General features: G+C 41.9%; 1 long non-coding RNA gene across 1 annotated transcript in view; it reads right to left on the bottom strand.

Moving 5' to 3' along the window:
• LOC126470969 (uncharacterized) overlaps positions 1-15,279 on the bottom strand; it is a 151,706-nt gene that overhangs the window by 96,251 nt on the left and 40,176 nt on the right. The gene's annotated exons all lie outside the window — the stretch shown is intronic.

Genomic DNA, 15,279 nt, shown 5'->3' with positions numbered 1-15,279 from the left:
CCACATATTGGATAATCTGAGAAAATCTTTACTTTGCTCCTTCAGTTTATTTATGTCCTTCCCTGAATTGATGAAAGTTGTATCGTCTGCGTAAAGCACAGATTTGCATGGCATATTGCTGGTCAGGTCATTTATAAATATTATAAACAGTAATGGCCCAAGCACTGATCCTTGGGGTACACCTCTAGTGACGTTCAGTAACTGTGACTTTTGACAGTTGTAGCTTACAGTTTGCTTTCTGTTACTGAGATATGATTTAATGAGGGAGAGTTCCAGATCCCTAATGCCATAACACCATAGTTTCTCCAGCAGTATTGTTTGGTTTACAGAATCAAATGCTTTGATTAAGTCCAGTAGTGTGGCTTCAGCAGATAATTTAGATTCAAAAGAAGATTGCACAATAGAAACAACATTTTCAACAGCATTAATTGTTGATAACTGGGCCCTAAAACCACATTGAGACTTAGTCAGTACACGGTTTTTTGACAAATGCATGTTAATTTGCTTTTGTATACAATATTCGATTAATTTTGAAAGAATAGGTATCGGAGAAATTGGACGATAATTATTAGTGCAGTTTTTATCACCCTTTTTGTGTAATGGAATTACTACTGTCTTCTTTAGACATTCTGGAGAAATACCACAGTCAAATATCCAGTGAAGAGGGGGAATGACATCAAATCGATTATTTTTTTTAATCACAAAATTTGAGAGGCCATAAATATCTTCTGATCTAGAGTCACTTAACTTTGCCACTGATTTAATTACATCACATATTTCCACATGTCCCCAATTACAGGTTGGCACAGTATCAGCAAAGTTTTGTAAAAACTGGTTTGTATAAGTAGGTTGTGAATTTGGTTTTGAACTGTTCTTATGAGGAGATGAGGGATTAGGATTTGCTGCATTGATAAAAAAGAGGTTAAATTCATCTGGGGTGACATTAACACCAGTTGTAACTTTTACACTATGACTACCTGTACCTAATTCTGCTTTAATGACCCTCCATGCAGCCTTACACTTATTATTGGAGTTTTTAATGAAGATATCATTTGCTCTACATTTTGCTACTCTGATTTGTGATCTATAGTGTCTCTTGAGGCTAACATATGTTTCATTGTCAACACTACCATTTTTTACCTTATCATAGCATATCAAGACCATTAATCTTAGCTTCTGTAAATATGGTGTGAACCACCTGTGTGGAGTAGTTCTACCATGCTTTCTTGCCATAGTTTTGTTTTGTTTGGTAACCATTGGACAGGAGGTATTGAAAATTTCAGATAAAGTACTAAGAAACCTGCTACAAGCCTCCTCAACATTGTTGGAAGCATATATTATATTATTCCAGTTTAGTACCTTCAGCTTATCCCTGAAGCTATTTATGCCTTTATCATTTAATAACCTGACAAACCGGGTTGGTTCACAATCCCCCATTGTTTCATTAATTGTTAGTTTTGCCCATATACCTTTGTGATCTGTCAGATGGTCAACATTAAGGAGTCCCAATTCAAAATCATCTTTATGTATATTTGTGATAAAACTGTCGAGACAAGAAAGTTGCCTTGTGGGACTATAATTTGCACAGAAGAGATTATGGGATCTTAGCATGTTAAGCAAATTAGTATTTTTGTGTGTGTGTGTTTTTTTTCCTTACATCAAAATTTAAATCTCCTAAAATTACTGTCTTGTGTTTGGTATATTTTTCTGTATGGTGAATAAGTTTATCTAAACACTCTACAAACTGATCAGCATCACTATCAGGAGAATGGTATATTGAAATAACTGTGAGTTTTAATGTTGGTAGTAGCATGACAGCCGCTTCAAGAATGCCTTTAACACATATGTCCTTAACATCAACCACAGTATATCTTAACCCTAGGTTGTCACTTATATATATTGAGGAACCCCCATAACCTTCATTGGGCCTGCAGTAACTTGTAATTAAATTAAAACATGGTGGTACATACAGTTTTATCTCTTCTTCTCTTAACCAGTGTTCATTAAAACATAATACAATTCTATTGTTTCCATTCAATACAACACCAAGTTCATCAGCTTTATATTTCAGAGATCTAATATTTATGTGCATGAATAATATTGATTTTTCACAGCAAGAGGGAAGATGCATGATGTCCTGGGCCCAACGGGATGCACACATGGTGGTTTGCCTTTCACTGGTCCTCATTTTGGTGTGGTGATGGTGTTATGTTTTGGTAGCGCCTGGACTTCCTAGTGGCAGGCCATAAAAATCATTACTTCTCTGTGGTATTTTTTTGGTTCTGTTTGAGGCTCGGGTGGCAGACTTGTTTATTTCACTTCCTGCATAATTTATCTGACATGGGGGATTTGATATAGGCCTACTTGATGACACATTTGTGTGGGATGGCTGATTTGATGCACTATATAACACTTCACTATGGGATGGAGATGATAAAATACTTGCTTAGGTTTCTGTCTTCTTATCCGCTAATCAAGGTGACATTTTTGATGTCTGTTTCTCAAGGTTCTTGTTTGTCTCACATGTTACATAGTTTATGTGGGCAGGCTGAGTGGAGGCACTTGATAACACTTTGGCGTAGGATGGAGGTTGTGATACAATACTGACTGTGGTTTCCTTCCTCTTTTCTACCAGTGACTGCAGTGGAACTGCTACAGTTGTTGTTGTCACCATTTCTGCTTCTGTTGCTTGTGCTGCTGCTGTTATTGGTCTTGTTGCTCGAGCTAGTTCAGATGTTGCTGGTTTTGATGGTGCTGCCATTGTTACTGAATTTGATCGTGATGCTGTAACAATTTGTGGTTCTGTAGCTGCTTTAGTTGTTGTCTCCAGGACATATTCACTTCCTGCATGGTTGCTTTCAGTAATGTATCGGTAGTTCATTGCAATAGTTGGTACTGACTCATAGATACTCTGTTTTTCATATGTTTCTAATGTTTCATAAATTGCTTTGCACAGAGATGACTTGCCTCTTCTATTCAGGTGCATGCCATGTTTTGTAAAGCTGCATCTATCCAGGAAATCAACTGATAGAAATCTTATGTTTGAGTACACTTGACACACTGTTTGTATCTGTTTATTTGCTTCCTTAATTTCGGCTTTCACACATGAAACAGATATGAGGTCATGCCTATGAGGTATACCAATAACAGTTACTTTTTAGTTTTCTAATGAGCTGAAGGCACTTTTGAGACTGATAATAGCATTAGCTAACTCGTTACAATACACGTCATTTGCTCCTCCAATTAATACAACATGATGATTTTTGTTGTCTTGTTGGTCCCGTAAAACGTCCCTAATAATTTCCCACATTGGTGCTCCTGGTTTCACATGACTGCATACTTTCAGTGTGTTTTCCCTTGACTATGCCATTTTTCGTACATTTGTCTGTTCCGAAAGCCATATTTATATCATTGCTGAATACTTCTGTTATCTTTAGTAATTGGTTGAGTTGTTGATTTGTTGCTGCCAGTAGTTTTAGATCATCCATGTATAGCAGATGTGTGATTTTGTGTTGGTATGTACCAGTAATATTATATCCATAATGTGTATTATTTAGCATGTTGGATAGTGGGTTCAGAGCAAGGCAGAAACAGAAAGGACTTAATGAATCTCCTTAGTATATTCCACACTTAATCTGTTTTGTCTGTGACATGATATTATTTGAATTTGCTTGGATATTAAGTGTGGTTCTCCAATTTTTCATTACTATGTTTAGGAACTGTATCAATTTAGGATCTACTTTGTATATTTCCAATATTTGTAGTAACCATGAGTGGGGTACACTATCAAAAGCTTTTTGGTAATCAATGTATGCGTAATGTAGTGACCTTTGTTTAGTTTTAGCTTGATATGTCACCTCTGCATCTATTATCAATTGCTCTTTACATCCTCGTGCTCCTTTGCAGCAGCCTTTTTGTTCTTCATTTATAATTTTGTTCTGTGTTGTATGTGTCATTAATTTCTGTGTAATGACTGAAGTTAATATTTTGTATATTGTTGGTAGGCATGTTATGGGGCGATATTTTGCTGGGTTTGCTGTGTCTGCTTGATCTTTAGGTTTCAGATAAGTTATTCCATGTGTAAGTGTATCAGGGAATGTGTATGGGTCTGCAATGTAACTGTTAAATAATTTAGTTAGATGTGAATGTGTTGAGGTGAACTTCTTTAGCCAGAAATTTGCTATTTTATCTTTTCCAGGGGCTTTCCAATTGTGCATAGAATTAATTGCTCGGGTGACTTCATGTTGCAAAATTATCACTTCAGGCATTTGTGGTATCATCTTGTATGTGTCTGTTTCTTCTTGTATCCACCGTGCATGTCTGTTATGTTGTTCTGGGTTTGACCATATGTTGCTCCAGAAATGTTCCATGTCTGTTATGTTTGGTTGGTTGTCTATTTTAATGTGTGTGTTATCTATTGTCTGATAAAATTTCTTTTGGTTTGTGTTGAATATTTGGTTTTGTTTCCTTCTATTTTTACTTTTTTTGTATCTTCTAAGTCGTTTCGCCAATGCTTGTAATTTCTGCTTCTTTTCATTTAATTGCCCTATCAGTTCTTGTTGTGAGATTTTACCTAACCTTTTTCATTTTTTGTCTGATATTTCATTTCTTATAAATTGTGTTAGCTGTCCGATGTCTCTTCTCAGTTATTCTATTCTAATCTGTAGCCTGTGTTGCCAAGCTGGTTTTGTGGGTTTCTTCTGTGTGTTGGTTGGTTCTGATCTCTGCCTAGTGTGTATATTTAGTGTAGTGAGTGCTCCTATATAAACCAGTAGTTGTAACTCTTCCATAGTTGTATTTGCATTTATTTTGTTGTGTATGATTGTGTCGATAGTTGTTATTGTTGTTTCGACTTGTGGGTTATTTGGTGGTCTATGCAAGAATGGTCTAATGTCTGTGTTTGTGTCTTTGTATTCTGTATATGTCAGCTGAAATTTTTCATCTATATCTAACATGTGTGTCACTTCGTGTTCTATTTGTGCTTGTTCTGGTGGCTGTCTTAAGATTTCGTTTTCCTCTGATTGTTTAATTGATGCGTGGTGTTCTTTGTTTGTTTGCTCTGGGATGTTTGAGTCCATTACTGTATTTTATTCTTCTTCTGATTGCATATTATTTTGTTCCAGTATTTGTTGTACTTGATGCTTGATGTTTTCTAATTCTGACTGGGGTATCCTGTTATTTTTTATTATTACATGGATCTGATCAGCTAGTCGTTCTGTTAAGAATTTTAATTCTGGGTATCTGGTAATAAATGTTGTGTATACTTGTGATCTATATCCAGTTGTGTTGGTTCCTAAGTATGTTGCTTGGTAATAACAGAACATGAGGTGTCGGTTAACTTCATCAGACCATCTCATCCTCTGTCTTTGTTTTCCTTCTAGGGTGGTTGCAGGAAGCATATCCTGCAAAACACCTCTATTTGGATTTAAATCATTTTCCGTGTGGCTAGCAGTGTCATTACCATTGTGGATGGGCATAGGGTTCAAGCGTCGTCCCCGACCATGACAGCACTTGTCCGAGGCTTCATTAGTTCTGTCCTGAACCAACTAATCACACTAAAAGGGGGGGTTAGCCCTGTTAGTGGTTTGTTCTTTTCATTGCCTTTTACGACTGGCATATTATTATTATTATTATTATTAATATTATTATTATTATTATTATTGATCTTAACAATTACTAATCATTCATTAATACTAGTAATAGTAGAATATAAATAATTGTTTCTCGATTATTAATAATTAAAAGTAACATCAATAACAATAACAACATATTTATGCAAGATGAGACTGTCAGCCAAAGATCCTGTACTATCATATTTATACATCTTCCTGGAAGAATATAAGAACACATGAAGTGATACTGAGTCTGTGGCTTAGGGCTTACCTTGGAAGACAAAACTACATTTCTGAAGGTAGTGTGGATAAAACACGTGGAACTGCAGGCTGTCTACAACTTTCATAGAAACCAGACAGTAGTTATCTGTCAAAAGATATAAAAGGGAAGCAGTAAGTAGATTGGCTATGATGGCATTGGCACACATTGTTTACATTTGTGACATCACTTGCACAGGTCAGTGCTGTACCCATGATGAGCAGTAGAGCATCACCCCTGAGCTGGCAAGTGAATTGGGCTGCTGATATTTCAGACTGTAGTGCAGTTTCCCTGTTCTAGCATGTCTGCAGTGCTGGTGGTAGCAGTTGTTGTATGGTGACCCATCAGATAAATGTTCCTGATTGAGAAAGTCTTTTATTCATAACAGTTACAGTGATGGCATCAGGGAAGTGTCATTTGCATCCATGATGTAGGTGACAATAGCTGCTAAAGTGTGCTGGCATCAGCAGTTGTCTGCAAGGAGGGTGGTCCAGGGTGGCACACAGTACGATGGTAACCCATCATGCTGTAATCAGCAAATCAGCACAGCAGCAGAGTGCTGATGCAAGGCAGTAATGGCTACAGGTGACAGGGAGTAGGAAGCCACCTTAGTTCTCACTTGCTTTTATGACCCGCCAGAGAATTCAATGGAGTAGGTGGGGTTAAACTGCAGCCACTGGGATGACTGATGACAATGGCATGTGCCTGTTCTGAGCAGTGAACAGCAATTACATGTGTCCACAGAGGGCAGTGATGCAAGGGTAGCTAGATCACCAGCCTCAAAACCATGGCCCACCAGGGAGGTGGCTGTTGGCAGATGGTAGTCAACCAGTAAAATGCATACAGGCTCAGCTCAAGCAGAGGCCTGCAGCTCTTGACAGCAAAGTCTGACAGCAATGGCTGGTTGCTTCATCTTTGATTGCAAGCAAATTTCTTTTCATAGCTAGTGGCCAGCATAAACTGCGTAACTGGGCCTTCTGTGTGCAGATTAATGCTACTGAGACTGATGGACTAAATTAGGTTTTGTGTGTGTGTGTGTGGGGGGAGAGGGGTGTGTATGTATGTAGATGAGCTGGGCTGGATAGTGTTTCTCAAACGACAGCAGTCCTGACCTGTAAGTCACAACAGGTTGCTATTGTCAGACTTAATCATTGGGAAACTGACTTCATTTGCCATGGTTTTCCTATCTTGCTAGCTCCTCCAGAAGCTCTACTGGAGTAGGGAGGCATCATAACTTCAACTTCTGGACTTCTGTAGATGATGGCTGGCATCTTCTCCATTTTCAGTGTACTGAATACATGTTCTTGAGTGCTGAATATGCACTCTTGTGCCATATCACCTAATTATTGAGCTGATGTACGCTTCCCTCCTCATGACATCATTCTGCTGAATGAACACAGCAGTTGTTTGCTACACCAGGCAAAGCCATGGTAGAGCACTACCTTCCACTTTCAGATTCAGTCTCTCCAGTTGTGATATGTTAACATTTATAAAGAAAATCTTAATAGATGTTTCATATATGTCCGATATTCTCCACTTCTCTCTTCTCAGGTTCAGTGTGAACCACTTTGTTCATTTGCTGTTTACTAACTTAAGTACTGTTTCCGAATATTAACACAGTTTACTGGTAGTCATAATAAAAGCTAAAGGAATCAGGCAGTTTCCCACTTAAAGTAGATACAAGTAACACACAGTAGTCACAACCATGGTGATACCAGACACCAGGACATTGTGTCATGTTTTTTATGAATAACTGATCATGGTGTTGCCACACATGCTGGAGCACCTGCTCTGCAGTAATGCATGATTTCTGTGTAGCTGTAAGCTTAACCAGTGAAAGGAAGTCAGGTTTTAAGGGCTGCTTATGTAAGTTTAAGTCTGGATTGGTAGTAGTTTCAGTAGTTTTTTTTTCAGCTAATACAATAATGGCTGTATCATATTCATTATAGTGGTTCCATTGATATTAGCTGTAAGGCAGTTCCTGCTATGCCACAAGTTGTACCATTTACCAGTAGCACACTACCTCATAATTTTAGCCTCATCCTCCCTTTCTGTCATCCTTGCTCATAGCAGTTTATAACAACTATTTTGGTTGTAAATATGGATTAGATATAATACATTCCAGAACTTTGAAAGTAAGGATACAGTGCCATGACATCCCTTTGGCATCCTAAGGCATCTTTTATCCCTAAAAATAACCCCCCCCCAATGGGCCTCACGGTCCTTCCTTGAGTACGTGCATGGCGAGCATGGGGCCCCAAGCTATTGCAGCCTTCCTTCTTTCCAGGGCTGCATTTCCGTGCCCTATCCTTCCTTTCCTCTCCTTGCTCCTTCCCCTTCCCCCTCTCCTCTCCCTCTCTTGGTGTCCTTTTTTAAGTTGGCCCTGTTATCCTCCTGGTTCTGTTGGCTTTGCAGTTTGGTTTTGTTGGATAATCACTTCATCCTTTTGGCGTTCCCTGGTTCCCTTCTGGGGTTTGACCTCCATTACTAAACTTCAGTTCCATAGTGTGAGCAATTTGGGGAAGAGTGCCTTACCTAGTGTCTTCGACATGTGCCCTCCTAGTTCATTCCACCTTTTCTTTCATATCGTTGTCTGATGCTAGGATGCATAGCCTGCACGGTAGGCAGCCCGTGTGGTGGGGTCGCTATGTACCCTTTTGGTTGAGCCCCCTGAACACACAGGGATCACACTTCTGATACCTGAGCTGTGACCTCCTCGTGTAAGCCTAGGAGTGGTTGCTTGTTGTCCTGGAGCATCAGAACTCCTGGCAATGGCCACCGTGCCAGACAGCCCTTGTTGTGGCTGGGTGGCGCCCATTGCGAGAGCCCCTGATTGGAGTGGGTGGTATCAGGGCGAACGCTATGCAAATGAAACGCATACAGGTCCAGAACTCTGGCCATTCTTCTGCAGCCATCTCTCTGCGTGGAACTGATTCTTTTAGTGCTGCTTCTCCTGCTCCTTCGGCCTTCCTATCCATGGCTACCCCCTGGGAGGAGGGTCAGGCTCATCAGCTAGGAGCGAAACCTTTCCCCCACTATCTAGTTTGCACCAGGACTGATGGGGATACTGTCACCGATACCAAACCTTTCTTTTTTGTGGAACACATTGAAGACAAGTTTGACGAATTGGACTCTCTGAGAAAGATGCAGTCATGTTCGTTGTTGATAAAAACTGCTTCAGCTGCCCAGTCTGTGGCCCTTCGTGCCTGTACCCATCTTGGCACAATTCCTGTGTCCATCACCCCCCAACAGTATCTAAACATGGTTCAAGGTGTGATTCTTCACAGGGACCTTATCCTTAAAACTGATGAGAAACTACGGGACAATCTCAGCTGGCAGGGTGTTCACTTTGTTTGGCGTGTTCAGAAGGGTCCGAAGGACAATTGCATTGATACTGGTGTCTTTATCCTGGCCTTCGAAGGGGATAAGCTCCCTGAAAAAGTAAAGATCATTATTTATTAATGTGATGTGAAGCCATACATCCCATCACCTATGAGATGTTTTAGGTGCTTGAATTTTGGGCACTAGTCTTCCCGCTGTTCGCAGGCCCCTCCCTGTGGTGACTGTGGACATCCACTCCCTGAGAGGAGTTCCTGTGTTCCCCCTCCTGTGTGTGTTAATTGCCATGCCAATCATTCTCCATGTTCACCAGATTGCCCAGTTCATAAGAAGATACAAGAGTAGAAGTCCCTTGACCATTTAACCTACACCGAGGCTCGTAAGAAGTATGCACGTCTTCACCCTGTGTCCATGACGTCTAGCTATGCTTTAGTTAAATCTTCAGCCCTTCCTGCGCCTCCCTTACGCCAGTCCCGAACCCCTCTCCTCCCCCTCCCCTGCGGCTCCCACATCTTCTCCTCTGGGCGCTGTTCCCCCTCACCAGCCTATACGTGTCCCATTTCCTCGGCGTTTGCCGGTCAAGGGCGCCCCTCCTGGGATGCCCCTTACCGGCACCTTCCAGGTCAAAGGTCTGCTGCCACGAGATGACCACGAGAACCATGGTCTGTGGGCCCCCAGGTCACCTGATCTCTTTCTGTTCCCGATCTTGCTGCAGCTGGCTCCTTTATGCCACACAGCCCTCCATGATCTAAAACAGAAAAGAAGAAGAGACATAAGTTCTGGGACAAGGAGCCTCTGGTGTCACCAGAGGTCCCATCCCCACCTTTGCATCCTGATTCTGATCTGTTGTTCGTGGGTGTCGCCCCTCCTTGTCGGTGACAAGTGGTGACCCGGTGGCATGACTGGCTTTAGCCTGTTCAACCCCCATTTGAATCATCATTCTGCGGTTAGCCAGTGGAATTGTAATGGATACCACCATCAGCTTCCAGAATTGATATCCCTTGTTTCGTCTTACTCTACAGCTTTTGTGCTTCTACAGGAATCTCAATTTACTGATGATCACTCACTGACCATCTGTGGGTTCCATGTTTTCTGTTGAAATCGGGTCGGCCCCCTGCGGGCCTCTGGTGGTTTTTGTACGTTGGTCCGTACGGACGTTGTGGATTCCTCTTCAAACTACATTGGAAGCGGTTGCTGTTAGGGTTCACCTCGACTCTGAGGTCACGGTTTGCAATCTTAAGCTCCCTCCTGACAGGACTCTTACACCTGCTGCCTTAACTGCCCTTCTTCAGCAACTTCCTCCTCCCTTCCTCTTTCTCGGGGTTGCTCATCATCCCGTGTGGGGCAGTGCATTTCCATCTAGATAGGGTCTTCTCATAGACCAGTTTCTTGCAGAACATCTATCTTTCTATCTATCTATCTATCTATCTATCTAGGTTGGTCTTTCCAATGTGCCGATTGGCCTCTATATACTGCACAGTTCGTTTTTTCTCCATGTTTGTCAGGTTGTATTGATGACGTCCTATGTGATGTGTCTGATGCAATTGTTCGCGCTGCTAGCCTTGCTGTACTGCGCTCAAGTGGACCATCATGCCGCCGGCAAGTCCCATGGTGGAGTACGGCCATTGCCATTGACATTCGTGATCACTGTCAAGCAAGTCCTGTGGTGGAGTATGGCAATTGCCATTGCCATCCGTGATCGCAGTCAAGCTTTGCAACACCTTAAGAGGCACCCATCTGTTGCCAATCTTATTAACTTTAAATGCCTTCGTGCTAAAGCCCCTTTACTTAATCAAATAGAGCAAATGGATGTGTTGGGAAAGCTTTGTTCCTTCCCTCGGTTCTACTGTCCCTATGTCATGGGTATGGGCTACACTTCACTCTCTCCAAGGTTGCTGTCCACCCTCCCAGGCCTTCACGTCCTGGATGGCCTTTGCATAGACCCGTTGATTCTCATGGAACATCTTGTGACCAATTTTGCAACAGCATCAGCATCAGCCTCCTATCTGGCTGCTTTCCTTCACCAGAAACAGCGGGCCGAAGCTTCCACATTATGTTTTACCCCTTGTCAATCAGAATCTTACAACAAACCTTTTACTGAATGGGAACTTCTTTCCACTCTTTATTCTTCTCATTATACGGCCTCTGGCACAGACTCCATTCATAATTAACTGCTTCAACATCTCAGTGCTCCTCAACGGCAACATCTTCTCTGTGTGTTTAACCGTATTTGGCTCCAGGGTGACTTCCGTTCTCAGTGGAGGGATAGCATCATGGTTCCTGTCCTTAAGACTGGCAAGAACCCCCCTTTGTCGAAAGCTACTGGCCAATTAGCCTGACAAATGTTGTTTGCAAGTTACTTGAATGGATGGTAGCCCGTGGGCTCACTTGGATCCTCGAATCTCGGGGTCTATTGTCCACTTACCAGTGTGGTTTCCAAGAGGGGTGGTCTCTGATTGATCGTTTACTTCACTTGGAATCCACAGTTTCGCAGGCTTTTTCCCAGCACCCCATTTGGTTGCAGTATTTTTCAACTTTCGCAAGGCCTATGACACGGCTTGGCGCGATCACATTTTACTTACACGTCATCAGTGGGGTCTTCCAGGCCCACTCTCGATTTTTATCTGCCAGTTTCTGTTCCATCGGTCGTTCAGGGTTTGGGTTGGTACTGTTTTTTGTTCTCCACAGACCCAGGATAATGGCATCCCACAGGGTTCCGTATTGAGTGTAGTACTTTTCCTCATTGCTGTTGATGGCCTTGTGGCCTCTGTCAGTTCTTTGGTCACCCCCTGCTCTGTATGTGGATGATTTCTGCATTTGGGTTAGTTCCTCTTCGATGGCCTCTGCAGAGCGGCAGCTCCAGGGAGCTATACGGCGTGCCTCTGCATGGACTCCCTCGCATGGGTTTCAATTCTCTTCTTTAAAACTATGGGTGGTCCACTTCTGTCGCCGTACTACGATCTACCCCGATCTGGAGCTCTATCATGATGCACAACAATTGCCTGTGGTCCCACAGTTTCATTTCCTGGGTCTTCTTTTCGACAGCAAGCTCACTTGGCTGCCCCATATCAGACTCCTGAAGGTAGGATGTTTCCGTGAACTCAATGTCCTTCGCTTCCTTGACCACAGCTCTTGGGGTGCGGACTGCTCCATCCTTCTCCGCCTTTATCAGGCTTTAGTGCTGTCTCGCTTTGACTATGGTTGTCAAGATTATGGTTCAGCTGCTCCTTCCACACTGTACCTCCTGGATCCGGTCCACCATTGTGGTATCAGTTTGGCCACCGGTGCCGTCCGTACTAGCCCTGTTGATAAACTCCTGGTGGAAGTTGGGATCCCCCCCCCCCCCCCCCCCCCCATCACCCTTTCTGTTCGGCGGTCCCAGCTTTTGGTTTCTTATGCAATCGCTGTCCATTCCTCTCTCACTCATCCTTCCTATTCTATCTTGTTCTCAGACCATGGGCATCACCCACCTGCTCCTTCGAGGTACGAAAGATTCCACTCCCGCAATGGTGTTCTGTTGTTTTTTCCGCCAAATTTTATGGGAGTTTCTGGATGCTGTTGTTTTTTACACTGATGGCTCTAAATCTGATGATCATGTGGGATATGCCCTCATATCCTCTGTTGGCATGGAATATCATCTCCTCCCACTTACATGTGGGGTGTATACTGCAGAATTGATGGCAGTTTCCCAGGCCCTTACCTTTATTAAACAGTCCCAACGCAACCATGTTTTGTTATGTACGGACTTAATGAGTGGCCTTCTGGCTATTGACCAGAGTTTTTCCTGCCATCCCTTGGTCTCAGCATTTTGGTGGAATGCCGCCTTCTTTTGGCTCTGACTAAGTACAGACTTCCCCACACTTTACCTTTAATGTTGGCTGACAGGTCCCAGATGGTCGAACTGGTTCTCAGTTTCCTCCATGAAAGTGGTTTTTATTCTCAGTTTTAAGGTTTTTAACCTCACTCTGGTGTTGGGGCAGGGCCAATATCCTCTTTTCTTTCCCTTTTACTCTGTTTTTATCACTTTTTAGAATTAGTTAGTCTCCTTTTCCAGTACACACATCTACATTCTAGTGGTTGATGCAGTAGAGGCAAGACCACCTGCTATTTAAAAGCATTCAGAGGCGGGATATTTCCTGCTTCTAGCATAGCCTTGGAGTTGCTCTCTTGCTGACTTCCCTCATTTTGTTTTTACCATTGACGGCACGACTGCACTTTTACGTTTTTTCAGCCTTTTTCTTTCATCTTTCTGACTTTTCTGAGATGTCAGACTGTCTGAATGGACCACATTTGAAACAAGGGACTGATGACCTTGCTGTTTAGTCCCTTCAACCCCAACCAACCAACCAACTAACCAACCAACCAACCAACCAACTAACCAACCTAAAAATAACTCTCACACACCTTTGTGTCAGTCTGGAGCATCTGAGTTAGGCATATTGTAACCCATCCTCTCTGCCATTGACAAATCTCATCCACTAACACTAACACATAGCATCGCCTTTGTTTGGAGATCAGCATCACCTCATGTGTCCTTAGTTGTGTGTACTTCTCCAGAGCTTTCCACTATTTAGAACAAACAAACATAATTTTGGATACACCCTCAAACTGAATACACAACCCATAACTCACTACATAAACAGTACAAATAACAATAAAAATGCACAAAAAATACAACAGTTTGGAATGGTTCCCATAATCCAAGCATACTCTTCTTGACATGAAAGCACAAGAAATGAACACCTTATCCCAAGAAAAATTCATGCACAAGTAAAATATTGCAAGTAACCAAAATTGCTTGCAAAGACTGCACTCATGCCCATTTTTGGTGGCAACACCACCTGGGGAAATGGAATCTGCATCACCCTATGTCCCCCTCATGAGAACACTGCCCATGGTCCATTGTTATACACCAGACATGATATAACTCATTCTGTATTGCTGATATACATGTGTTCCACTCCTGTATTGCACTTCATACCAAGCCTATTATTAGAAAACAGATCAAAGTGAAAACACTAACAGAAAAATAAGAAAACTATACAAACACAACAGAATCTACCACGAAGTTTATCATGTACTCCATATCTCCCATACAATAAATCATACAAAAAATATTCATAAAATATACATAGAAACCACTTATGTGCGTGACCTAAGAGCATATAGTATCTTGTGTGCAGCCTGCATGCAAGTTTGATTCTTTACTTCCCTTTACTCTTGCCATCTATCTCCTTTCAAGGTAGTGGTGCTGGCAATGGTAGTAGTATCTGAAGCACCTTTAAAAGATTAACTGTGCTCCACCTGAGCAATGGTTTGTGTGTCAGAAACTGCAATGGAATGTTTACTAGTGATGTCATTTCCACAGCTTGATATGGCACATAATATTGCGTAATAAATTTCTTCAGTTTACTCTTTGGTTATAGGGGCCAGTTAACACTACCCTTCACTTGGCTCTGTACTCTGGCAGTTTAACTTTATACTGTCCCATTTTCTCTTGCCAATCGAATGCCTTATTGCTTGCCTTTTGCATTTACTTTCTTATATCTTTTAATGCTTTGTAATAATTCCATGTGTTTCCCATTTTTCCCTGTCTTAGGTTTAATACCTCAAAAAGTTATGGCATCTTTCTTCCATGCGTCACCTTATATGGTTACAACCCAGCACTAATGTGCACCTTTCAATTATACACAGCCATTACACAGGGTAAGTAAACATCGTAGTCATTATGGTGACTGTTGAAGTAGTAGCTCAGCACCTTATTTATGGTTTGGTGAATGTGTTCAGTCCTCTCTTTAGACTGCAGGTGCAAGGACTGGTTCTTTGTTTCCAGATGTGTGATGGATGTAATGGCTGTTTCATTATCTCTGACATAATGATGGTGCCCTGTTCAGTGATTATCATGTTGGGGATACCAAACTTCAGTAACCAGTTATTCACAATTGCTTGTGCTACTGTAATTGCTAGCTGATTTGTAATCTTTGCAAGGTAACACAAAAAGTGGTCTATGATAGTCAAAAAAGAGTGGTTGCCCATCATTTTTGGCTCAATGGACCAAAAACTGTTCAT

This window comes from Schistocerca serialis, chromosome 3, assembly GCF_023864345.2.
Source record: "Schistocerca serialis cubense isolate TAMUIC-IGC-003099 chromosome 3, iqSchSeri2.2, whole genome shotgun sequence".
NCBI lineage: Eukaryota > Metazoa > Arthropoda > Insecta > Orthoptera > Acrididae > Schistocerca > Schistocerca serialis.
Note: the sequence above shows the minus strand (reverse complement) of the source record. Positions and strands in the feature narration are given on the sequence as shown.